Source organism: Arvicola amphibius, chromosome 1, assembly GCF_903992535.2.
Source record: "Arvicola amphibius chromosome 1, mArvAmp1.2, whole genome shotgun sequence".
In the NCBI taxonomy this organism is placed as follows: Eukaryota; Metazoa; Chordata; class Mammalia; order Rodentia; family Cricetidae; genus Arvicola; species Arvicola amphibius.
Window position 1 is genome coordinate 83571540 of NC_052047.1, and position 12566 is coordinate 83584105.

Below are 12566 nucleotides of genomic sequence, written 5' to 3' on the forward strand. Positions count from 1 at the left end.
CTTAACTTTTTTAAAATTAAAAAAATTTTTTTTCAAATATTTATTTATTTATTATGTATACAATATTCTGTCTGTGTGTATGTCTGCAGGCCAGAAGAGGGCACCAGACCTCATTACAGATGGTTGTGAGCCACCATGTGGTTGCCGGGAATTGAACTCAGGACCTTTGGAAGAGCAGGCAATGCTCTTAACCACTGAGCCATCTCTCCAACCCAAAACTTAACTTTTAACATTAGCTTACAGTGTAATGGGTTCATTATGGCATTTTCGTACATACGTGTCACATCTAGGCCTCATTTGTTCTTCTACTACCTTCTCTGATGCCCATTGACCCCCACTTTGGTTTCCCACACCCTCCAGTAGTGCTCTTTCGGCTTCCATACACATAATATTCCACTACTCCCCACACCCTGTTAGGAGTTCTTCCTCTTCTCTCTCATGATCACTAACACACACATACACACACACACATGTGTATATAAATATAATTTTAAATTTAGGTTTCACTTATGAGAGAAACACATAGTATTTATTTTTCTGAGCCTGGCTTTATTTTGCTTAACACAATAATTTCCCAGAAACTGTCATGGTATTTTTCTATATAGCTGAATAAATTTCCATTATGTATTGTATTTTCTTTATTCATCTGTTGATGATCATGTAAGCTGGCTCCATTTCTAAGCTATTGTGAGTAGTGCAGGGTGGATGTGCAAACATTTTGTGGTATGTTGACTGAAGAAGCCTTTGGGTAAATACCCAGGAGTTGTATATCTGATACCCAGCCTCATCTTTAACGATCTTTTTTTCTTCTCTCTGTTTTTCTTCCCTCCCTCCCTCCCTCCCTCCCTCCCTCCCTCCCTCCTTCCCTCCCTCCCTCCCTCCCTCCCTCCCTCCCTCTCTGTCTCTGTCTCCTTTTTTTTGAGACAAGGTCTTACTGAGTAGCTGAGGCTGGTCTTGAATTCTCAGAGACTTTCCTGTCTCAGGCTCCAAGTGCTGGGATTACAGGCATGATTCACTGTGTGTATTTGTGTGTGCATATATCTAATGAGGCCAGAAGAGAGTATCAGATTCCCGGATGTGGGATTTTTAGGCAGTTTGAACTATCCTACCTAGGTACTAGGAGCTGAACTTCCTTCCTTTGCAAGAATCTTAAACACCATTACCCATTTCTCCAGCCTCCCTGACTTTTTTAAAAAAATTTATTTATTTAATTTAAAGATTTGTTTAGCTGGGAGCATCGGTCATGCCTTTAGTCTCAGCATTTGGGAGGGAGAGACAAGAGGATATCTGCGAGTTCCAGGCCTGTCTGGTCTACATAGCAAGTTCTGTTCCTTTTTCTCATTAACAAACAGAGCAAAAATGCCAAGTAGACTTTTAGTAATATTGTAGCTAAGCAGGGAAGCATCTTCTACTAGATTACTAATTTTAATTTTTGAAAATGAGCATCAGCAGTCTATCTACACATATTTGTAGTTTAGCATTTCTTCCAATGCTAAAGTGACTCAAGAGATAACAACCAAACCTATTATTCTGAACTTTCCTGTTAAACAAAACTACTTGCTCAATTTGCCTTCATTTTGCAAAGATGATCGTCAACATTTGCTTTTCTGCGTATAGTTCAGCTTACTAATTGTTTTGTGACAAGATAAAAAAAATTAACGTTTTGTTGGCTCTGGAAAAGAACCAAACACAATACTCACGGAGCAGTTTCTCCTTAGGGCAAGTTATCAACAGTAGGGGGCAAACCAGTTTGTCTTGTTCCAGGGTCGGGAAACACCCAAGGCTCTCAACAACCAATCCAAGTGCAAACTGAAACAACTTGGGATTTTGTTGTTTTTAAAGAGGGGGTGATTAAATCACTCTAATGTATCTATTTCTTCAGCTAATTTTTTAAAAGCTGAGGATATTGAAAACCTACTCTTTTAGAAATTTTGAAATATACATTGTGAACTACGGCTACTCTGCTGTGCAACGAACCACTACGTTTTATTCCTTTTAACCTACAGTTGAAGGACCACTTTCTTGCTGTAATCATCATTACCCTGCTTCTATGTAAATTCCTCTAGCTTTATAAGAGACGGAGGATTTAAGAGGATTTCAAAGAAAACTCTGTAGTTAAATATAGTGTGCTGGTTATTTTTTTTTTTTGCTATCTCCACACAAACTAGAGTCCCTTGGGAAGAAAGAAGCTTAACTGAGAGATTGCCTTCAACAGATTGCCGGAAGCAAGTCATTGGGACATTTTCTCCATTGATGATTGATGTGGGAGGGCTCAGCTCACAATGGGTGGTGCGGTGGTCCTGGGTGGTATAAAAAAGCAAGAGGAACAAACCAGGGAGAATAAGCCATTCAGCAACATTCTCCACCTCTGCTTCAGTTCTTGACTGATTATGACCTGAGCTTTGAAAGGTGAAGCAAACCCTTTCCTCTCGAAGATGCTTTTGGTCAGGGTGTTTATCACCAGAAGCAGACTAGAACCCATGTTTACTATACACTGGGTGTCTTCTCATCCTCTTTATTATGACATTGTAGATACTTTTCTCTTTTTCTTTTCTTTTTCTTTTTGAGATAGAGTCTCAAATTGCCCAGACAGGATTTGAGCTCCCTGTGTGGGCTGAGGATGACCTTGAACTCCTGACAGTCCTGTCTCTACTCCAAAAAGCTGGGATTACAGGAGTGCTCCCAGGGGCCTGGCTCCAATAGAGAGAGCTGAATTCAAAAACTTACAACGCAGGAATTTTCTTTTCACTATTTTTGTTTGTGTTTCCCTTCCAGTGTCCTCTCTGTTCTTCAATCACACCCTTACGGTGAGTACACGATCTTGCAGAGCTGTTAGCAGTTTTCAAGGGGACTTCCTGACATTTGTGTCAGTTTCTTTTTCCAGTCACCTACCTAGTTACAATTCCACTTTTGCTTTGTAAAACAGACTATTGAAAAGTGTGAAATTTATTTGTAGGCAAAAAATAGTTTCAAAAAGGAATGAGATCTTCATAAAATGAAGACAAACCCTCAAGTGAGTAAAGTTTTTCTTCCTTTTCTCCATACTGTGGTCTCTCTGAGTCACAAGTCTCCTGACTCAAAGGTGACTGGAGACGTTAATATAAATATATATGTGTCTACATACATATATGTATGTATATATTTCCCTGTTTTACAGACTGTATTTTTACTAGCTTAAGATGGCAATCCTCTCTAAACTTAGCATGAGTTGAGATGGTGTTAGGAATCACAAATGGATTTTAATACTAAGCACACACCCTAAGTTCTTCAGCCTTTTAAAGACCAGGCACAGCTAATTTAAGCGCCTCAATGTGACAGGGATTGCAAGGTCTGGAACTGGGGTGGGAGGGAAGCATCAAAAGGCCTCAAGTATTGAAGGTCTGTGAGTTTTTTGGAGTTGACCTTTAACCTCTGAAAGGCAATAATTTTGGAAACAGAACTATGTTTGTTTTTACTACGAGGGGCTGAGGAGTAGGGGGAGGCCGGAGCTTGTGCTCTAATAGGTGTGGGTGGCTGGGAGTCAGTTGGTCCGGGCGGGCGGGGGTGAGGGGTCCGCTCCCGCCTGCCCACCCGCCCGCCCGGGAAGGCGGAAGGCAACGCTCGGCTTCTCCGGGCAGCCTGGGCCGGGGGAGCAGCGTGAGGGGCAGCGCGGTTCGGAGAGGGCGACCAGACGAGGCGCGGGGCAGCCGCGCGGGGTCGTCCCCGCTCAGGGAACGCCGGCTCCACGGCGGCCGCGCCAGGCCCTCTCGGAGCCGCGCGCCGTTCCGCCTCCCCCTCCCCGGTCCGGCCGCGGCCCTCCCGCCCCGGCGGAGCCGCGGTGGATTGTGGGCTGGGGGCTGCGGCGGCCTGGCGGCGGCCTGCTGCGCGCTCTCCGAGGACCCAGCCGCGCCGGGCCGGTGGCGTGAGGCGGGCGGCGGCGGCGCGGGGAGCTGAGGCGCCGGGGGCGGTGGTCGCGGCGCGGCGGCGGCGGCTCCCCTGGAGGCCGGGGATGTGGGAGAGGCGGCGGCGGCAGCAGCGGCGGAGGCGGCGCTGCGGACCCGGGGGAAACTGCTGGCTGACAGGACACCCGGGCGAGACGTGAGGGGCCCGCCGCGGCCGCTCTGCCCCCGAGCGGCGCTGGGCTCGAGAGGGCGGCCCTGTGCTCCCGGGCCCGCTGGCCAGCAGGCGCGGGGCGGAGGCGGGAACCGGGCTCGGGCCCGGCGCGCAGGGCGGCGGCGGCCGCGGAGCAGCAGTCTCGGCGCGACGTGGAGGGATGGAGGCGGCGGTGCACTAGGCCTCGTCTGGGGCTGCCGCCCGGGACCGCAGGTAGGTGCGGGATGCGGGCTCCGCGGCCACCCTCTCCCGACCCGGGGCCGGGAGGGCCGACCTCCCCCACCCCCTCCGTGCCCTCGGGGTCCGGGGCCGAGCGAGTTTGGGCGCCCGTCACCGCGCCGAGACTCCCGTTCTCCCCCGCCGCCAGCACTTCCTTCTCGGCGCTCCCCGGGATCTGGGCCGGCAGCTGTGCCCCGCTGCTGCAGGTGCCGCTCGTTCCTTCGCCCCTCGCCCGGATCCCGGATCCAGGATCGGGAAATCGCACCGCTCCTCCGAGCTCAAACTTTCCCACTCCTTCCAGCTGGGCCCTCAGCCCCCTTTGGAGCCTTTTCGGAAAAAACAAACAAACAAACAAACAAAAAACCCTCTGGAGAACACTAACCTGCAGAACTCGGTGTTTTGCAGTTTGACACTGTAGTTTAAATAGTTTACATCTTTATTTATTTTTATTCTTCCAGTTTTGCTTCCTATGTCTGCATGGATACAAAGGGGGGCCCTCCCTGTCCTTCGTGGGTTGTTTGGGAACTTTTGCCTGACCATAATAATTAGCCATTTGGCTTGTCCATGTATAGTATAGGGTGATATTTTTAGAATTTTGGCCTGTCAGAATTGTGAAGTGTTTTTTTAAAAAATTCCTCTTTTGAACCAGCTTTAGTTTTTGGTCTCTATAGAGATTTTCTTTTACTTTCGAAGAATTAAATTGGAGTGTTTCTGTTTTCTAATTGGGCCCATTTCTGGTTTCTTAAACTCAGGCCAGTCGTAACAATAAAAATGTTCACCGGGCAGGTAATAATCACGATAGATCATTTGTAGTGTATGGAAACATAAGTGATAACTTAAACTGTGGATTTTGATGGCCATTCAGTTTTCTAAGTGGGGAGCTCTAATTGGAAAGGTACCTTGATTTCCTGGTAGAATGGAACAGATGGGGTGATGTGTTACAGTGAGTTGGGTTTCCTAGAAGAGGCTGTTGATGCTCTATACTGATCGTCATTAAGTACAATTGATCAACGTGTGCCTGATAGTTGTGGCTGAGGCAGCAGAGGCTCACAATTTTATTGTGAATTGGCCAGTTTTAAACTGTGTTCTGGCAACCTGAGAGTTTTTAAAGTAACAGCCTGCTCACAGTAAAGCTGTAAACACTGCCCGTGGTTTCTTGTTGATACCCGTATAATTTGTACTTGTATTGTTACTACAGGATTAGGCTTTCTAAAATGGTTTTCATTGTTTTCAAATTTATAACTGGCAAAATTATCTAAAGCTTACTAGGAAAAGAGGATTAAATGTGCATATATTTATGTTTTGGAAAAGTTAAATTTTATTTATGAAGAATTTTTATTAATCAGAGCTTATATAACCCATGAGAGGACAGTTTGCAGAACCCATTCTTAATCATACTGCTTTTCCTGAGTAAGGTTGGCTATAACTTTTCCCTACTCTTTTTAAAAACAGCTTTATGGAGTTAACCTACTGTTCCATTCATCCATTTTAACCCAATGGTATTGGTTTTACTTATTTCTTAAAGTGTGCTGAAGCTGTAATCCAGGGCCTTGTGAATGACAGGAAAGGAGCTCGCCACAGACTACTTTCCATACAGTGCTGAGTATATTTACCGTGTGATCACCACCATTGTGTGAGCTTTGAACACCAGCTCCTTAACCCTTTCATACCTGTTAACAGTTACTCCTCATTTTCCCACAAACCCCCACCTGCTTCCAGGCAGCCACTAGTCTACTTTTTATCACATTTGCTTAACGTGTGACTTTCACATAAATGATGTGAAATCATAGCTTTTAAAAAATTATTTTAAAATCAATTTACATTTAATTCTTTGTTAAATTTGGGTCAGGTAGTAAGCAACTGATTTCTAGAATTAAAAAAATTGTAAAAAAATGATAGACCATTTGGTTGTATCCATGTGAGATTTGGAGAAAGAAGAGAAAAAGTATGAATAGCTTTGGTGACCATGAGTTAATTTGGTGAGCTGGGGGCCAGTGAGAAGTTGGAAAGATTTTTGCTACTGAATACTGGAGTATCAAGTTGGAGAAGACCTTGAAGGCCACTGTTGGCTTACTTCCTGCTTGCCTCAACAGCAGAGACCAGAGGAAGAAATGTGAAGGGAGGAAACTTGAATCTCCAGGATACTAGGCTGGGAACTATGGTGCGCTTCTGTAAAGTGATGAAATGGGCTGGCGTGAGCTGGGTACTGGACTCGCTTAGATTCTTGTGTGTGTATTTGACCTTATGCTATCAGAACTGGTCAAGAACGGACATTCCTCCAACGCTAGGAACAAGTGCTGACTGAGCTTATCTATATAGGCATTGTAAAAACTTTGAAGATGCTTTAAAGCTCATCAAATCCGTTATTGTGAAAAGTTATTTTAAAATCAATTCACATTTACATTTACAGTATTTTTTTTTTTTTTAAATTTGGATCAGGGAGCAAGCAACTGGTCCCCAGAATAAAAAAGAATATTGTAAACAACTCATAGATTGTTTGGTTGTGTCGGTGTAAGATTTGGAGAAGAAAGAAAAAAGTATGAATGGCTTTGGTGCCCTTAAGATTAATTTGGTGAGCTGGGGGCCAGTGAGAAGTTGGATCAGCACTTACACTGATAATGTTCTTAAAGATCCAAGGTGTAAAAACAGTTTAAAACATTGTAATTAGCAAGGCTGTCTGGAGGCTTACTTTTTAAAGTTCCCAAGTCCTAACGTATAAATCAGTAGCTCTCCAAGCATGGTTGTGTTCTGCACAGAACTTTTGGAAGTATCTGGAGATGATTTTGATCATCACAATAGCAGCTAATGAAGGATGTTAATAAGTGTTATATAATGCATAGGACACTTCCTTTATCCTGTCCCCTGCCTCCCCCCAGAAAAGACTAGTGAATCAAAGTATCAGTAGTATTGTTTAAACCTATGATCTGCGTGTCTCTGGTAAGGACTTGATCTATTGCTTTGTAGTCTCCTTGGCTGTTGTTTGGTGAGTGAGGGAAGTGCCTAAGTCATCCAGCAACTCTCTTCAGCCTGGTCGCAGTTGAGGGCAAAGCAAAAGGAATCCAATGTAGATATTTTTGAGTCTGTTTAGTTTTCAGATCTGAAAAAAAATTCCTTTTTGGGGGCTGGAGAGATGACTTAGTTTTTAATAAGCAAAATTGATGATAAAAGATATAAGTTCATCTTTGTTATTTACTATCCGTAAGACTTTAGAGAGATAATTAAATGTTTCTGAGTTTCAGTTTTGTCATCTTGAAAATGGTGAGTGGGATTGATAATTTGCTGTATTACACAATTGTCAATGTAGGTGGGTTTATGTGTAGTAAGATGCTATGTCTGGAGAGCCAAAGAGTTAAGTTGGGAGAGCATTAGCTTGAAGATGCTTTGTCAGTTCTAACATACTCTGGAAGAGTTGTTTCAGAACAAATTAGAAAGGGGTATATAGAATTTATCAAACCCAATATAGAGGTAGCAAGGTAGGGAATTGTAGGCAGACTTTTCTGTTCCACCAGCCAGTTCTAAATAACCACACGGAGACTTCTTGTTAATTATAAGATCTTGGCCAATAGTTTAGACTTGTTTTTAGCTAGCTCCTATAACTTCAATTAACCCATTTCTATTCATCTCCGTGCTGCCCGAGGCTTGTTAACCTCATCTATGTACTGTCTATCTTTCTCGCTCTGTGTCTCATGGTGTCTCCCCCGACTCCACCCTTCTCCCCAGCATTCTCTCTGCCATGAAAGTCCTGCCTAGCCATTGGCCAAGCAGCTTTTTACTGGCAGTGAGAGCAATGTATCTTCACAGTGCGTAAGACTATTCCACAGCAGCAAACAGCGATTGGCAGCTCCTAGGGAGAAGAGAAATACGAATGTGTTTCTGTCCCTGCTTGCCTGCCTTCCTTCCTCCCTCCCTCAGAATGCTTAATACATCAGCATAACTGAAGTTCCTTATCTAGAGACCAACTTCAGTGGCATCTAATGTTAGCTTATTGTGAGATTTCTTTTTTTTTTTAAAGATTTTATTTATTTATTGTGTACACAGTATTCAGCCTCCATGTATGCCTGCAGGCCAGAAGAGGGCACCAGATCTCATTACAGATGGTTGTGAGCCACTATGTGGTTGCTGGGAATTGAACTCAGGACCTCTGGAAGAACAGTCAGTGCTCTTAACCTCTGAGCCATCTCTCCAGCCCTTATTGCGAGATTTCTATGTGCGTTTTTTTTTTCTGGTCTTTTTCTCTAATATCCCCTGTGCTGTAGTCATTGGTCTTTCTAAAAGGTAAATCGGATCATTTTGTCTCTTAAATTATTTCTAACTTTCTTTTATAGTTAAGATGAAGTTCACATTTCGTGTTTATAGCCTCAGAGACACGCTACAATCCCCACACTCCCAAGTATGTAATTTTCCAGGACATTTTGAATTACTTGTGGTACCTGGCAATAGACTCTTTTTCTTCCAAATCTTTTGCACGTCGTGTTTGCCATTTCTAGAACTGCTCCATGTCACTCCCTTCTCCTCATTGGTCTGACTCCGTTCTTACCCTTCAATTCTTGGTAAGCTGGCACTGACTTTACGTTTTTACAAAGTTTTTATGTGTATGGGTGTTTGTCTGTTTCGTACCATGCGTGTGTCTGTACCCTTAGAGACCAGTAGAAGGCTTTGGATATGGGACTAGAGTTATAGACAGTTGTGAGCTGCCAATTGGCTGCTGAGAACTGAATAGCAGCCAGTGCACTTTACCACTGAGCCGTCTCTCCAGCCCCCTGGCTTTTACTTTTTATTATTTTAAGACATAGCCATGTGTGCTGATCCATGCCCATGCTTCAGGTGTTAGGGAGACGAAGGCAGGCAGATTCTAAGTTCTAGGTCAGCTTATGTTAAAAATGTTCATGACTAACTTGGACTACTTAGTGAGACTGTCTCAGAAAGCCCCCTTTCCCCGCCCCCAGGGAAGACATAAATGATGGTAAGAGTAAATTTATTTTTTAACTGAGGCCACTGTGTGGCATAGAAACAAGCATGGAATTTAGATCAGAAAGTCTGAGTTCAAATCCTATAGTCATAATTTCTTACCTAAATATTTTTGAAACCAAGTTACTTCTGAGCCTATTGCTTTTACCATATAATGAAAATCATAATTCATTTATGAGATTATTTTGAAGATCAGCAAAATAATCTGAATGGAGGCAACCAATTATGAGCTACATAATGGTTAGTAAAATACTGATGATGATGTAATTTTTTTACTGTTTTTATATTGCTTCCTTTCATGACATCTTTGTTTTGTTCATTAATAATGCATACCTCATTTCCTTTTGGATGCGAGACTTCAGAAAACCCTTCGAACTCATGGGAGTGAAGCAATCTAGTTTTTGTCTAGGCTGATCTCTTTCCTAACTTCCCAAGATAAAAACATTTGACACAGGAGTAGAATGTGAAGCAACTCCCTCTCCTAGGTCACTCTGCTGGGTCATGGCCTAGTTCTGTCTTGATCTCAAGTTGGGACATAAGCCTAAAGTACCTCATAATCCCTGGGTTTGTTGATTTACTTATTCTCTCTCCTGCCTTTTCCAGGTTTATCATTATTCTCCAGGACTCGCCCTCTTCTTTTTATGGGCGTGCAATGAGAACCTTTTTTCTGTTTCTTGTCTCCATAGCCGCCTCTCACCCCCAGTCTCAAGATTAGAACTAAACAAGGAAATGGAAGTCCATGTTGTTAGCCTGTAAATGTTTGACTGGGGAAGTATGAATGTTAGTCTTTTTGTTATTTAAAACTAAGGTGTATATAATGCTAGCAATAGTAGTTGCAGTTACTTTTTTCTTCCATGTTCCAGTTATTGTGTCATGAGCTTACAAAAGATCCTAAGCCTTACAACACTCCTATGTGTTATTTCTTTTTATAAAGGAGGACACTGAAATGTCTGGTGGTAAGAAAGCGATCAAATGTCACACAAGTAGTAAATGACAAACGTCTGAGTTTGTGTGGCCAGTCTTCTCAAGCAGTGTATTATGTTTCAGGAAAGAGAGAAAGCTGGAATCGAGTTTTAGAAAATCAAGTGCTATTATATAAATAAATATGGACGTAAGTTTTTTTTTTTTTTTTTTTGGTTTTTCGAGACAGAGTTTCTCTGCAGCTTTTTTAGAGCCTGTCCTGGAACTAGCTCTTGTAGACCAGGCTGGCCTCGAACTCACAGAGATCCGCCTGCCTCTGCCTCCCGAGTGCTGGGATTAAAGGCGTGCGCCACCACCGCCCGGCTCTGGACGTAAGTTTTTATATTATATTTGAATGTATATGAACCCATGGAAGCCATCGTTAATGGCACGTGTAGCCTTACCTACTTTTCCGCAGTTTTCATTTACTTGTTCTAGTGAACATTCATAAAGATGATGCATGTCTTAGACTTAGTGCTAGGTGTAGTATAGGACAGTAAACGAGGGAGGCAAAGGTAAGTTTTTATGGTAGAGTGAGGACAGCAGGAAGCAAAATTAGTTAGTCCCCTGTCACATGAAAAAGTACTCTGAAATTAAAGTACCAGAGGGATGAAGGACTGGGATGATATGTTTCGAAATGGGACAGTTGTCAGGGAAGATCTGTCACCCACTAAGCAGAGTAAAATCACTGTGAATGTTTTCTTTTGTCTCCAGTACATTACGCATAGTCACAGAATATTTTCACATAAAACAGAGATTTGCTAGATGTTCTTTTTTATGATACCACAAGTGAGGTTTTTGAAATAGTAGCTGAACCTTCTTTTGGAGACAGGGTCTTGCTCTGTAGCCCAGCCTGGCCTCAAACTTGTAGTTCTTCCCCAGCTTCCTAAATGCTGTAATTCATATGGATTTGAACAGTGTTTTTATTTTATTTTGAACTTTTTTTTTCTTTTTTAACTTCCTAATCTGTTCCAACTCAGTCTTTGCAGTCTGACTTTCACTCCTGTTGTGGACTTGACACTGCTTTCTGGTATGACTTGTGATTTCCTAATTTTCCTAATCTCAAGGTTTCTGTTTTTCTGATATTCATGATTAGTTTACTGGTGCACTTTGGTTTGATAGTTTTTTGTTTTTTGGTTTTTTTTGGCCTATTCTGTGGAGCTAGTTTCAGAATAGCCAGGGCATTTGTCATGAGAAGTAACAATGGTATCTTTCACTGACTCTAATGGAGTAAACTTGAATGAGTGGTTGAGTGGATTAGGAAGTCACTTTATCTTGTTTTGACTAAAGGAATTCTAATAGACCTATTTTTTTTTTTTGTGAGAAGGAAAAATGTATCAAATTTGCTTATGGTATGTGACAGTAGTATTTAGCAAAACAGATAATTTAGCAATGTCCTTTGTTTCTTTGTGTATTTTCCTTGTGTGTGTTATGTGTGTGCACATATAAAGATATATGCACTGCATACATATGTATGTATATGTGTTTTGTGTGCATATTCATGTGGAAGCCGGAGGGAACAGTCTTGGGTGTTGTTCCTCAGGTACCATCGGTCTTGGAGAATTTGAGGTGGTGTCTCTCACTGGTCTAGAACTCACCAAGTAGGCTAGGCTGACTGGCTAGAGAGCCCAAGGTTTTCCCTGTCTTTATCACTCTGTGCTGGGATTACAAGTGCACACTCCCATGCCCGTCTGTTTTCTTAATGCAGGTTTTCAGGATCAAACTCAGGTCTTCAGGTTTACAAGGCAAGCACTTTACTGACTGAGCTCTCTACTCATAGTCCCTGCAGTCTTATTGTTAATATATATTGTTAATTGGTTAGTTATACTATAACTAATTAACCATTTCCTTCTAAATTCAGAGTTTGATTGTTTTTACTTTTTTACTTTTAAAAATGCTAGGATTATAATTGAATTTACACTATTAGAGATTGAACCCAAGGTCTCCATGCATGCCAGTCAAGTACTGTACCACTTAATCATGTCCCCATGTGCTGGCTAATTTTCTGTAGGCTGTACACAAGCTAAGATCATCTGGGAAAAGGAAACCTCAATTTATAAAATACCTTTATCAGATTGGCCTGCAGGCAAGCCTGTGGATCATTTTCTTGATTAATGATAAGTGTGGGAGGGCTCACCCCACTGTGGATCATCCTGTGTTGTATAAGAAAGCAACCTGATCAAGTCATGGGGAACAAGCCAGTAAGCAGCATTCCTCTAGAACCAGTTCCTGCCTCAGGTTCCTCAATGATGGACTATGGTTGAGAGTGTGAGCTAAATAAATCCTTTGCTCCCTAAGTTGCTTTTGATCCCAGTCTTTCACAGCAG

General features: G+C 42.7%; 1 protein-coding gene across 2 annotated transcripts in view; it reads left to right on the plus strand.

Annotated features, from left to right (window-relative positions):
* The first annotated feature begins 4152 nt into the window (after positions 1-4152).
* Vps54 (VPS54 subunit of GARP complex) overlaps positions 4153-12566 on the plus strand; it is a 77572-nt gene continuing 69158 nt past the window's right edge. For both annotated transcript variants that reach the window (XM_038347657.1, XM_038347664.2), the window contains exon 1: positions 4153-4305. The gene's annotated coding sequence lies outside the window, so the exon portion shown is untranslated. The remainder of the gene's footprint in view (positions 4306-12566) is intronic.